General features: G+C 41.8%; 1 protein-coding gene across 1 annotated transcript in view; it reads left to right on the forward strand.

Moving 5' to 3' along the window:
• Positions 1-15091, forward strand: part of COL4A5 (collagen type IV alpha 5 chain) — a 669904-nt gene that overhangs the window by 163709 nt on the left and 491104 nt on the right. The window lies entirely within an intron of this gene.

A 15091-nucleotide genomic window follows, 5' to 3' on the forward strand; every position in this document is an offset into this window, starting at 1 on the left:
GTGGCTGTTTTTCTCCCCCCTTACAACTTTTTTTCTTTAAGGAACGGCGCCTCACACACGCACCCCGCCTTCTCCCCGCGCCCGCCTTGAGGGCCGGGATTGGCCACGGCGGGGCCAATCGCCGGGCGCGAGGGCCGAGGGGAGGTGGAGGGGGGCGGGGCCGCCGGCGAAGTAAACAACCCGTCGGCGCGCGGGCGACCGTTGGCGGTGGCCGCGGCGCGGGAGGCGCGCGGAGCCAACCGCCCCAACCGCCGCCTCTGCCGGGAAGCGCGGGGGGCGGGGGGCTGGACCACGTGGCCTGAGGCCCCGCGGACCCCGCCCAGGCCACGCCCCCCGCAGCGCTGCTGGGGCAGCGGGGACGTGTGAATGCGTGAACACGGGTACGCGCCGGCGCTCTGAGAGGAGTCCAAAGACGCGCTTCTCTTTGGCAGATTAGAAATGTTAGCCCGGACAATAAAGGAGGAAATGGGGAGTTGGAGAGTCTTGCTCCTGCAGTGGAGGGAGGGGGCGCTGAGACCTTGAAACAGGTGCAGATAAGCTTCTAGTCCTTATGCTGTATTGGCAGAGACTAGTCCGGCTGGACCCTTAAGGATGCTCTGCGCCTTCGATGTATCCTGTCTGCTGAGGGCAGGTCGAAAAAGTCAAAATGATGGCCGCCACCTTGACTTTTCTGACATTCCCTCCCCCAGAGCAGAAGCCCCTGTGTCTGAACTAAGACGCTGTTTAATTTTTATTTATGCAAGAGGACAATATAGGAAAGACCCACACACACACCTGACTGCAGAGGGGGGCTGGGCTGGGCTGCCATTCAGGGCAGACAGGGCAGAATGGAAGGTGGTGGCTGAACCGGCCCTGGAAGCTAAGCTGGGTTGGCCCTGGTTAGACCTCGGATGGGGGCCTCTGGAGACTCCTCCAGGGCTGGAAGTTAGACCGGGAAGTTTAAGAAATGGCCCGGGAGCCGGCAACGGCCAAGCCTTTGCGCATTGTTGCAAAGCAAATTACAGGGATGGTCCCTGCGGTCATCAGCAGCGGCCCTGCTCAACTTGCAGGCGTTTGCTGTTAAGCTGTCCTTTCACAGCTTGAAGCATGTTTCTCAACTCCCCCCCCCAGCCCCCTCCCAACCTTGTTTTTCTGTTTTCCTTGTCCAGGTTCCATTACAGCAGCCTTTCTCAACCTTTTGACCCTGGAGGAACCCTTGAAATATTTTTCAGTCCTCGGGGAACCCCTGCACATTCAGGCTCAGATATAGGCCAGAAGTTACCAAATTATTCGTGTCATGGGTAGGCCTGTATTATGGGCATTCACAGTGTTCTTAAACTGAAAATAAAGAATGAAACTTACCACTTCAATGTGAAGTCGCCCAAATTTGAAATATTTTTTTTAATAAATCATGATCTTCTGGGGAACCGCTAGTGGCCTCTCGCAAAACCCTGGTTGAGAAACTCTGCATTACAGGATACAGACATGGGACAGTAACTGGTATGTTTTCTGACTTCAACAAGACAGTATTTGCAGTATAATTACAGGTACCATTTGACCTTTATTATAAAGGACAGTCCTTTATTTCAGACAGCTGTCCTTTAGATTTATTTTTCAAAAAGTCACTTTTGTCCCTTATTTTGGTCATTTAACTTATACTGTACAAATGTACCAGTTAAGGTATAGTCTTTCATTCATGTGAAAAATGTGGAAATTGAATTGTTTTTTTTAAATAAATACACATACATATACTGTTTGATTTTAGATATTTTTATTAGAATATGCATTTTTGTAAAGCTTTTCTTCATTTTCTTCTTGAATTTTCCTTTGTAAAACAAAATTATAAACAATTTATTTTTCTCCTTATGAATTTCTTTCAGATTTGCTCCTTTTTCAGGTTTGTCCTTTATTTTTTCCCAAGAAAATATGGTCACCGTAAGTATAATACACTTTGCTTTTTGGTGGCCCCCTTGGCACATGCCATGGACCCCTGTTACATGTTTTTCACCGGTGGCCCCCTTGAAATGTCCTAGGGCCCCCAGGGGGCCACATCCCCCCCACATTGAGAATGGCTGCTTTAAAACTATAATGGATCTTAGGCCCAGGCCACCTGAGGGACCACCAATCCTATTACAAGGCTGTCCAGCTATTCAGATATGTAGGACAGGCCCCTTTGAAAGTGTCCAGCCATCCAAGACCAGACTTCCTCACATTGGGAGTTGGCCTTTTGCACTGCTCCTAGGCCTTTCGCCAAAATTTTGTTTGGTCCCCACTCTCTCCTGCATTGAAGCATTTCTTTTATCAATTTTTTCATAGCTGTCTGATTTTAGTACTTCTTTTCTTTCTAACTTTAATCCTTGTTTTTAACTTTTTATACACTCTTTCCATTTTTAAAACTCTGCTAGCTGTGTTGAATGCCTGCTGAGTAGAGAAATGTGGTACAAATAAAAGAAAATAGTTTGTTTTGGATAAAACTACAGTGAAACTACTCGTGATTCTTCATTAAATCAGAGAATGCATTATCCATCATGTTGTTACTTTACTTCATTTGCATAATGTTAAACAAGCGATGTAAACACAATGGGAACCTCAACCATTGTATTAAGCTCTAGTAAACTTTCTCACTGAAGTATAAACTCAAACATTATGCTTGAGAAAGTTGCAATGCTTGCATTTCAGATTTTTGAGGATTTATTCTAAATGCTTCTCTTTAAAAACTGAAACAATCGGAATAAGAGAATGTTGTTACCTGGAGGGCTGCAAATCTGTTCGGTAAACAAGGGGTGCTCAGTGTTTTCCCTGCAGACCTACTTTTTTGCTTTTGCATCTCTGATAACAGAAAGAGAACATTATGGATGAGAAAAAGTCATGAGTAGAAAGAGTTGATCACGATACTTTATAGGATGATATCTGGGGAAAAAATCCTAATACAAAGAAGGGTATGCCCTTAAATATGAGCATAAACGGAGTGGTACAGCAAAAGGGAGCAAATAATTAAAATACGGTTGGTGAAAATCTATACTAGCAGTTAAGGACAGAAAATTGCAGAAACGAACTTGTTGAATAATAATCATTTTGATACATCTGTAAAACATCAGAGGAATGCAGGTAACCGATTAACTCTCTCCTGACGAAAGACAGAAATGTTGTTAGAACCTGGGCATCTCGTTGAAAGGAGTTCTGTTTGTTCTTCATCAGTGTAACTCAAGGCTATGTATTATTGTAAAAGCAAAGATTAATCCCATTTTTTGAAGTGTTTGAGATATTCCTCGCTATCTGTTGGATTTGAGATTAATTTTGTTTGCAGAAAATGGTTCTGTTTGTTTCACCAGTAATACATGCCCAATGGTCTATTAGTAAAATAGAGATTTCTTCTATTACTTGAATCTTACTATCTGTTTGGTGTTGGTATGTATGTTTTACATTGCTTATATGCATGTATTCTTTACATTCTATTTGTATGTTTGTGGAAAATTCGTAGTTATATTTTGGGACATTTTTGGGGGATGGTTTTACCCACTGTATTTTCATTGTTCATTTCCTGTGCTATAGTTTATACTTCAGTGAGAAAAGATTGCAAGAAGCCTTTTTGTCCCTCTTACTCCACATCCTGGAAACTGCTTGCTCTGTCTGTCTTGTCTGTCTATCTTTATTGAAGTCAGTGGTCTGTACATAATGAAGCTTAATAATATAAACAATTACATATAGATAGATAAGCACTAGTGTAAAACGAACTAGCCACGTCAATGAATCAACTATGCATTTTACATATGGTAAAATTTGGCTATGCTTAAAAAAACAGAATCACATGTATGTAAGAGAAAAAATTGTAAACATAACCAGGAAGACCAAGAAATGTATTTAAATGTGGGGTTATCAACTCTAAAAGTGTAGCAACATAAAACGAGCAATGTAATGAAACAAAATGTACGGATTCAACTGCCCTCCACCGCATGTTCAAAACCTTCGTCCAAATAGAATGCCCTTGTATTTGTCTTCTAAGACCACTGCAGGGAGGGCATTGAATTGTGCCAGAGAGAATGCCCCCCTCTTATTCAGAGATTGTGAACCTCTCTGTGTTCGGTTTCTGACAGCCATTTTCATTTAGGCTTATGGAAAAATGTAACTGTATTACAAAATTGCACCAGTGAGAATTCCAGATTCCATCTAGACTTAATCCAAGGCCCATCTGTCCGGTCTCCGGTTTCCCCCTGGATAACCAGGTGTTTCAAGAAAATGGTAAGCAGGACATGGAGCCGGTGACTGATACCCAAAAGCATATTGCCTTTGAACCCAGCAGTTGCACGTCACCAGGGTGACCAGGGCCCACTGAAACGTCTCATCCCTTGGAAACCCATCCCACCCTCATCCCACCATCTGGGAGACCTCCCAGATTAGGGTAGTTAAGCAGGCAAAAAAGAAATTTCTTTCGTCTGTTTTGAATTTCTGGTTAATTAATTTTATTAGATGATCCCATATTCCAGGATCAAAAATTTAAGCAAATGCTCTATCCTCCTCTTTATTTTCTAACACATGTATCACAGAGAAAGATTTGTACTCATTCAACATAATTCTTCATCTGACCTTAGAGTTTCTTCACAATAAATAAAAAGGCAGAGAACTCCAACATGTTTTGGAAAATACACTATATTCGAGCAGGGGGGAATGTCCAAATTCAGGATCAGTTATAAATTGCATGTTACCTTCAGGTTAGACCAAGTATCAAGAAAGCCAGGAGCAATATCGAACTCTGAAATACTAGATGTTCCGTATGGCATTGAAGTGTTTGGGTCACTGTGTGTTAGTCATCTGATCAACAGAAAAGTTGGTTGGGGTCTACTGTTTGTTTGTTTATCAAATTTGTCACCACCCATCTCCAGACTCTATGACTGTCCTCTTCATCTTACCTTCAACAAATAGGTTTAGAGGAGCTTATGCAACTTGTGTCTGGCTTTTCAAATATGTTATGGATGGTTCCCTGACACCCATCCTGCGTTGTCGTTCCTCGTAGCACAGTCATCCCAACGGACCTTGTAAAGAGACAGAAGCCCTTGGGTTGTGCTCCTCTTCGGCTCTGTACTTCCATACAAGTGAAACTGAAGTTCCAGAAAGCAGAAGCATCTCTGCAGATGGCAGCAAAACGTTATGCCAAAGGAGCTTATCTCAGGATACTTCTCAGGCTCTTAGGGAATTTCAGGCATGGCACCTTTTGTAGCTTTATTTTTGATTTGAACTAACATGGCTAGATACGCTATTCATTATATCTTTGGCCGCTCTTTTGAGTAGAGTAGAACTGAACAAATGATGCAGTAGATTCCTCTGGAGACCCTTGTGAGTTGCACTGATTAACATCATTCGCAGAAATGCAGTTTGCTTCTATTAGCTTTCTAAAATGTCATTGAAAGACTTCATGTAAGAACACAAACGCTGCTGCTTTCAGCGTATTCTTATCAAGAGGTCACTATTTTGCAATCAAGTGATGACAGATGTTTACATTACTTAAATTCCAATTCTAGCCCATGCTTGCTGTCTTCTGTGTGGTATAAGGCTATTGTATCGGTATTTTAAGCATACTCACTCAGAAAGAAGCTCTACTGAATTCAGTGAGATTTGCCCTGTAAAAAAAATGTGCAAATGAGATTGCAATCAAAGATTTTAAAAGGCCAACAGTCATCTGTGTACAAAATACCAAGGATGTGTTGTGCTGTTTGAGAGGAGTGGAATGTAGCTTAGCCACTAGCATATCCTTTCCTTTCTATTTCACATTTCTCAATCAAAATACTTTCTTTGGCCTGATGGGAAGTATGTACGTCCCTGAATTATTTAGGAGTTGCACAATCATTCCACACCACTTCTCCTCCCTGTTACGGTAATTGACCACAATTTAATGGTAATTATTTTTAATTTCTTGTTTTAATGTATCATTTCAAACATTCCAAATACAGAGAGATTTATTTTTGTATCTGATATGCATTTAATATATTATTTACATGAAATTTGCCCAAACTGCATTATAAACAAATTTAGAAGCAGATCATCCAAAGTTATTACAAAATTGCAGTGATAATAGCTGCAGTCTTAATTTAGCTGGCAGAAGCAATAGATTGGACTGGGTGGGCTCCAAACTATTCAGTCTTAGCAATACCCTGAGAATGTACTCTGCATTAACTATAAGCACAGTATCCTGATAGTTACTGAAAAAAAATTTTTTTAAGGATAACATTGATTTTGCTTTATCTCCTCTTATGCCATGAGGCAGCTAGGGCTTATTCAGGTTCTTGAACTAACAGTTTTTGCTGAACACAATGTGGAAAAAAACATTCCCAGAAAACATTTGTTTACTTGGTCTTTCTTCTTGGTCCATTGACTTGTTTTGACAGTTGCCATGACAAAGCTGTTTTTACCTATAAGAAAAATAACTGCTTGATTAGCATTTCCTGTTTACCGATGCAGGGATTACACAGACTGTACATTCACTGAACTATGCTGTAATTCAGAATATGTAAGTAGGATTCAACCAATTGACTTGTACAAAATCTGTCAATTTCTTACTAATACATATTACTTAATTAGGCAAGGTATGAGAAAAGGTGTTTGCTACTTTTTCCAAACAGGAACCACCAAAATGGACAGTGTTTAGGACATGTGTGGAAAGAACAGCTTTGTGCAAATTCCAAATTTCTGCATCTCTGTAACAAAAGTGGTGATCTAATTTAAAATTGTAGCTGTCTTCATGGAATAACTCCCATTGAAAGCAAAGCCACTGCCAATCATCGTATACCAGTGCCAGTATATAAATCCGTGTCATGGAAATCATGAGACAATAGCAAGAGATGTGACGGAATCTACCTGGCCTCACTGCATGTACAATTAGAGTAAGCAAAAAGAAAATGGTCTTTGCCCACACATATGCAGGTAGTCCTTGCTTAGCGATTGTAGTCACAACAGTGATGAAAAAGTAACTTTGCAACCAATCCTCACATTTATGACCTTCGCAGGTCTGTAAAGAGAAGGAAAGCTGAAGTCAGATTGTAAGCAGTTGCAGTTTAACTTAGCCACTGCTTTGCTTAACGACCAAGTTGCTGGTCCCAATTGTGGTCATTAAATGAGGATCACCTGTAGTGTTTTTTATATATAGGGAGCGAGACTTTTTTTTTCTGTTTTTAGCCTAAAATCACTGTTCAGCAGCAGGAACTGGGGTGCACAAACAGGGCTTTCTGTGAAATAAAGTTAGTATCAAAAGTGCCATCAGATGTTAGAATTCCAAAATACGGTGATTGCAAGCAGAATATACATACAAACAGTATTCAAGCAGGGCCAAGAATGACTTAGTTAACATAAGGAGGAATTGGGGAATACAGAGATGGGCTAAGCCCAGCAAGTACCGTAAGCATCGCCAGGCCGCAACATGAGGAACCAGGGTGTGTCCACAGAAGGTGATAGTGGGATGGCTTGCAGATAGCCAAGCTAGCCACGGTATAAGTGGGATGTCCTCTGATGAATAAGCAGCGACAGACCATAAATAGCACTGTCAGCAGGATGTGAACTGTGCAGGAGAGCGCTGTTCAACAAAACACAAATTAAAAGATGGCCCTGAGACAGGGTGTGTACTGACCACCTCAGAAGTCCAGCCCTCATCTCCCTGGCTGTAGGCCAGTGGCTGTAGGCCAGTGAAACACATCGGATGGGCTCATGGCCAGGCAGCTGCAGGTGAGTTGCAGCAACTCTTAGCGGCTGAGACACCGCAAGGAAGGAAGCAGTGGAAAGTTACAGTACTTTGCAATACCAAGAAAACTCATGGAAAGAAACTCAGCAAAAAAGAGGTCATGTTGCCAATAAGTGAAAGAGCACACCCCCACCTCCCCAGGTCTGGAGGTTACGATTTGGCTATTGGAGAAAAGAGCTTCCATCAAGTACATCTAGGCAATGCGATGTGACTGGATTAAAGCCTTCAGGAAGTCCAGTTGCTGATGCAGCCAGAACCAAAGAAAAGCTTGATGCTTATTGAAAATGCTTAGGAAGGGAATGTGAATGTCTGCAGTATGAACCAAAGAAAGCTGGATCTTGTTAAAGCAGAAATGACACTGATTGGGACAGACGTTCTAGGAGTAAGCAGACAGGAATGGGGCATCCCCAGTCAAAGGAATTCAAACTTTTGCATTCTGGAAATGAAATGGAAAAAATGGAGTAGCAACTATCATCCCAAAACATATTACTGCACGTGTAATGAGATACACCCAGTCAGTGACAGAGTAATTTCCATCAGGATTCAAGGGCAACCACTCAGTTTCCTAAGTGTACAGGTGTGCACACCAACAACAGATGCTGAAGAAGTCTAAGGAAGATTACAGTCAGTAACAGATTAAACACCAAAGACAGATTTCTAATAATTGGCAACTGTAATGCAAAAGTTGGAGAGAGGCCTGTATTGAAACCGTGAAGAACATTTGAACTAGGAAGCCAGAGTGGTGCAGGACAATGACTAAGAGGCTTCTGTATAGAAAATGAGCTGTGTGTCGCTAACACATCATCTCAACAGCGCAAAAGGTGGCTCTACACCTGGACCTCTCCAAATCAAATAGGCTTCACCTTACGTAGCAACAGATGGGAAAGCTCTATGCTGGACTGTCACGTGGTAACTGGATCAGTCCATCAGCTACTAATCACAGAAATGCACATCAGACTAGGAAAGACTCAACCCCAAGTAGATGCAACCCAGAACCCATTCCAGAAGGATGTCAAGTCGAGAAACAAAGACCTGTATCTAGTGGACAGGGAGCCCAAGGAATTGTGGGAAGAAGTTAAAACAATTGTGCGAGTGGAAGCCGGCAAGTACGTAACAGCCAGAAGGAGACAACGCACGAGGCCATAAAAATAGCTAAGAGGAAAAAAACTGGCAAAAGCCAGAGGAGATCTAGGGGAAATTAGAGAACTTAATCCAGCAACAGGTGAGAAGAGATAAAGAGTTATATCTGGACTCAGAGTGTAGACAAATAGAAAATAACAGAATGGAAAGAGCAAGGGATCCATTTAAGAAAACCAAAGAAATCGCGGGAATGTTCCAACTTTGTGTCAATGTCATATGGAACAAGCAGGGAAGAGAATTAAGGGCGGAACCTGATGTGAAATAAGATGGAGGGAACACACAGAAAACCTATAGGAGAAGACCAACTCAGATGACATTGAATTGGAAGAATATGAGGAGGAACCAGTGGAGCTTGAGGAGGAAATCAAGTGGGCTATGAAACAACTGGGGAATAGGAAAGCCCCAGGGGTGGGTGAAATCCCCATAGAGCTCTCACCGGTTGGCATGGAAACAATAACATCATGGCAGCCTTCTGCCAACAAATATGGAAAAAAGCAGCATGGCTGAAAGAATGGAAATGGTCTATGTCTATCTCAGTCCCAACACTAGAAATTGAAAAGAATGTTTTAATTACAGGAGAATAGCCCTGATACCACGTGCAAGCAAGTTACTGTGGAAGATACTCCACATATATTCTCCTTAGAGAGAAGTGACAATTGAACAAGCCAGCTCCAGAAAGAATGGGGACACAAGACCATATAGCTAATGTTAGGTGGATAATGGAAACGGCAAGAGGCTATCAGAAAGAACTCCTACTGTTTTATAGATGGCTCCCAAGATTTTGACAGTGTTATCATTCAAGAACTGGGACCTGATTTTCCTGATACACAATCTCTACAATAATCAGGAAGCCACAGTGAGAACAGAGTCTGGTAACGCTGAATCGTTTACCACTGAAAAAGGAGTTAGGGCTGCATTCGATCATCATAATTATTCAACCTTTACACCAAATACTTCATATGGACTACAAGTCTGGTAGAATTAAAGGCTGGAGTCAAAATCAGTGGAAAGAAAGTAACCTGAGATATGCAGAAGACACTAGTTATAGAAACTGAGGAAGACCTAAGAATTATCATTCTAAAAGAAAATCAGTAAAGCAAAATGGCAAGGCCACTGAAGTAACTAAGATTACTTCAACTGGAAAACTAGAAAAATTTAAGATAAACAAGATGTTGACAGTTACAATTTTCTAGGGCCCAGAACTGTTAAAGATGGCGGATGTGCAAGAGAAATTCAGAGAAGGATGATGGGCAAAAAGGCACTGAGAGGCTTAAACAAACTCATGAAAGACGTTTCAATCAAGACTTTTTTTTAATCCATTCAGTCATGTCCAATTCTGGGAAACTGCCTGGAAAAGTCCCTGCAGTTTTCTTGGCAAAGTTTTTCAGAAGCTGTTTGCCATTGCTTCCTTCCTAGGGCTGAGAGCGAGGGACTGGCCCAAGGTCACCCAGCTGGCTTTGTGCCTCCGGCAGGACTAGAACTCACGGTCTCCTGGTTTCTAGCCTGGTGCCTTCACCACCACACCAAACTGGCTCTCCTTCAATCAAGACTACAGCTAGAATTATCAACCCACTGGTATTCCCCGTTATGATATATGGATGTGAGCAAAGGACTCTGGGCAAGAGTGAGAGGAAGAAGATTGACTGCTTAGAGCTATGGTGGTGTTTTGCATTCCTGGGCAGCCAAGAGAATCGGCCGTCCAATACTAAAGGAATCAAGCTAGAATATTCATCGGAAGGAAGGACCATAAAAGAAAAACCATCATACCTTGGACACATTGTGAGGGCTAATGTATCTATGGAAAAGGGGATACTGCTGGGCATGGTGGCAGAAGGAGAAGAGGCCCGAGAGGCATGAGTTGGATAGATTCAATACTGGAAGGCACTGAAATGCGCCTGTAACAATTGCATAATATGATGAGAGACAGGACAGTTAAGAGTGTTTTTATCCATAGAGTCACCAGGAGTGTTATGACTCGATGGAGTGTAACAACAGCCAATTTAGCATTGGGTTGCAAAGTGAGGAGGTAGTAATAATGAGTACTCTGTATTAAAAACGTAAAACCCCTTTCCAGTGAAAAGCAGAATCCAAGGGGCAAGGTTTCTCGTTTAGTTTTCTCCCTGGTGTGCTAGGTATGTTTGTTTGCCAGCCCACCCACCCCTTATATTTGCTAGCAGCCCTTTGCAATGGGATTGAAGGTGTCAGATAACCCAACAGAAACTTTATGGATATATTCAGGTTCACCTGAAAAGTAAACCCCAGGGCTTCCTTCCTCCCTAGATAAAGGAACCAAAGATACAGTTGCTAATTTAGAACAGCTAAAACGAATGAGCCAAACGGAATCATAATTCCTGTGTCTCTCGTTGTAAATGCAAATTCTTTTTATTGCAGGCCCTTTTGCAAAGAGCACCAAATGTTGTTTGCCAGCATAGGAAGGACACAGAATGCCCGTGCGTTGAAAGTCCGGCATGTGCCAAATTGTCAGAAGAGAGATCACCAGATGCTCTGGAGTTGTTTACGCATTTCAGGCTCTTACGACTGCTCTGTGATGTTCCTTGTAGTCCTGGGCAGAGCTTACCTACATATAGTAACTTTGGGAGTGGCTCAGATAAACAGTTGTTACTTAAAGGCCCTCTGAGTCATCGCTCTCCATTCTGCATTGCATAAATGAACATGGCTCGGCTGGCCCACCGCCAGGACCAGTGTACTTTCTCCCTTGTGGCCAGCAGGAAGTTTGTTCTGTAAGCTGGTATAGAGGGGGGTGGCTCTGCAGTTCCAGGGCACATGCTAATAGGATAAACAGCCCTGCCGAGTTTCTCTTTATGCATGTACATAGGCTTTTGTGAAATGTGTACTAGGACAGGATGTACAGTGAACGGTAGCAAGAGAGGGCTTTGGGCAGCCAGCTGAAGACAGGGAAAGTACATAGTATGAATGATTAGGAACTACAGTCCTGTAACAAGAGGGATGTAGGTGCAGGGCACAGAGAGAGTAGCTCAAGCTGTTGGTTTGTTGCGCTTAGTGGGGGCGGCCGACTCGGGTTAGCTGTGAAATTTAAACTGGTCGTTCAAACATTTATCTTAGAAAACAGCTGCCAATTAAACGTGCTGAGAGATTCACAGTGGCAGTTAGTGGCAGCCCTGGAGTTTTTGGTGGAGCTGGTGGTATGTTGAACATTTGCGAGCACGAACATCTGTTAAGAAATGTTTCCTGCAGTAGAACAGTTACTCCAGTCCAATTCTGTGAGCGCATGTGAGGGTCTAACGGGGTGAGAATGGCAGATCCTTGCACGGGCTCCAGGTACCAAACCTGGCAACTGTTCAGTCATTTCTGTGGAAGCACATTATTTGTTTGGCAGGGTGCTTAGCTCTTTCGCCACCTTCTTCAGATTAAATATCCTTTTAAAAAATAATCCTGTCTTCTGGTGTGTTGCAAATGAGGAAGTATTTACGACAAGACCACCCAGATTCTAGTATGACCAGCCTCTCCCCCATACAAACTCACAGCCAATATAACTGGCTGTGTTAAGGCTCCATCACCCAGTTGAGCATGGAAAAGGCTTGAGCTATTGATACAATCATTACTGTACTAAATATCTGAATAACTATAGTCTGTTTAATCTCTTAGCTTTTCAAACTGGGATCAGGGGAAAGGAGTGAAGGCAGCTGGGGAGAAATCTTCCAGTAGGATTGGGAAGGAATTTTGTCTGAAACCCTGGCACTGATAACCTGCATAAACAATTCTGAGCTGGATGGACCAGTCACATATCTCAGTTCCTAATGAAACACTTTCTGCCACATGAGTAACTAGAAGCCATGTGCATCAGCCGAGGCTGCCATCTGATTGTCTTTACCTTCTGAAATTAAATGGGTTATGACCAGAAAAGGTTTTATTTTTTCAACCCTGGCATACCATTCCTGGAATCTCTTCCACCTGGCACAAATTGGCAGTCATTCCAGTAGTCAGGCAAATGCATTTTTATATGCCCACCCCCACCCCTCTCCAAACAGGCCAGTATGTTCTATGAACTTATTTCAATTATTTGATGAATTGATACCCTTGTTCTGTTTGCTTGCCTTTTAAAACTGAATTTCTACTTTGTTTCTATGCTGTTCTTCTATTTTAGCTCAGGGGCCAAAGTAATTATTTGATGGCCAACAGCCGTGCTTAGTTTTGAAGGGTGAGGTGAGGGGCATGCCAGCAAGATGATGCTATCCGTTCAATCGTGTCTGATTCTTGGCAATTCTATGGACTGGCTCTCTCCACATTTTCCGATCTTGTACGGCTTCTTTTAGTTGTTTTATGCTCTGGCTGGTGTCAGCTTCGATGGTGTCTAGCCACCTTGTGTTTTTTGGCAGCCTCGTTTCCTTTACCACTAACCATTCCAAGCATAACCACCTTTTCCAGTGAGTTTCAATGCATGACATGGCCGAAATAACCAAGGCAGAATTTTGTGATTGTGCCCACCAGTGCTATGTCTGGTTTTATACACTCCAATACTTGCTTGTCTGTCACCTTTGCTGACCAAGGAATGGGCAGGAGCCTTCTCCAACACCACAACTCGAACAAGTCGATTTTCCTCCTATCTCGTTTTTTCATGGTCCAACTTTTGCAACCAAAGGTAGCTATGGGAAACAGGATAGTGTGGACTAATCTACCTTTACTTGCCAGGCTGAGGTCCTTGCTTTTTCATACTCAATTCATGCTCATCATTGCTGTGTGACCCAGTGCGATTTGATGCTTTATTTCTGGACTGCGTTCACTGCTTTGATCAATCTGTGATTCTAGGAAAGTGTCAGCAAGATCATAATGCAAAAAGCGAAGGAAGAGTCACATTTTATATAAGCAAGGCTAGGATTTTCTCTTGTTCAATCCCTCCTCCCAAAGTGGGATTTTTCTGATTTTTATTTTTATTCTTTGTCCTTTTTAAAACATATTTTAGAACTTCTATATGAATTACAAATTGGAAATTCAGCTAAAGCGCCAATCCAAAACACATGCTTACTTGATAAATGTCACCTTGTCAGCAGCAATAGGGCTTGCATGCAAGCTGGCCTTCTATGTATTTTTTATTTATTATTTTCAGAAATACATGCAAATTTGCCCAATTCCCAAGGCTGAATTTGTCTCTTCTGTCTTCTGCATCTTTTGGACTTGTTCCTTGCTTATTCCTAAATTAATTCTTCTGCACAAAAAAAATGTTATAAGCTGTCTTGTGAATTTATAAGGTTTTTAAAGCTTATACTCTTAGATTTATAATGGGAAGGAAAAAAGTGACACCCTGCCCTAACACAGATACGGTTCTGAGTTTTCACAGATTCAAGTAATTTTCATAGCAAACTTTAAAAAATGTTTAAAGTGAACTGTTACATCAGTAAAATGATGTTGCAGGAAGAAAAATATTTTTTAATACACTGAAAGAACAGGGGGAACTGTGCATCATCCAATATTTACAGTAACTGTAGCTTGAGGTTCTGTTGTCAGGGACAACATTTATTTACTCTTGTTAATCATTTATTATCAAGATTTACTTTCCACCCAGCTTTTACAAAAATGTAGACTAGAAGATGAATAGCGGTCGCAGTAATCAAAAGATTAGATTCAGACTGATTTTACACTTAAGAGTAGACCCATTACAGTCAGCTGGAATAATGCAAGCTCAAGTGTCACTGATTTATCTTAAATGTGACTGTATCTGGAATGAACCCGCAGTAATTACTTTTACAGTTAATTTTAAAATGGCTATGATGGAAAAACAGGTCCTGAATGACAGTATATGGCAAGCACAAGGCCATGTCCATTCTTTCATTATGGACAGTTCCAGTGTGTGTGCAGTTGGGAACCAAAAATTGCCTGTATTGTTCTTGGTTACGAAATGCATGCATAAGCTGCTCTTCTCTAACTGGGATTTATAATGATCAACATGGTGTTCAGGATTATAGACTTTGGTTCCAGTGTTGTGTTATTAGTGTAGTATTATATAACAACCACATCTGCAAATTAAAGCAAGCATCTGTATACTATGAAGTGTTAAAAACATTTTAACGGAAGGATTTAATATGGAAATAATCAGAAAAGTCATACTGCCACAATAACTTCTATTTTGTGCTGTTCTCAACATCGTAAATCAAGTTTGGAAAGACAAGAAATGCTTGGAAAGACTTCATCGGGTTCCAACCTTGTGCCCTTTAAACAGGGTTCCCATTCCTGGAATTCTAACACACCTCAAAGGCACCACACTGGAGA

Source organism: Candoia aspera, chromosome 12 (assembly GCF_035149785.1).
Source record: "Candoia aspera isolate rCanAsp1 chromosome 12, rCanAsp1.hap2, whole genome shotgun sequence".
Taxonomy (NCBI): Eukaryota; Metazoa; Chordata; class Lepidosauria; order Squamata; family Boidae; genus Candoia; species Candoia aspera.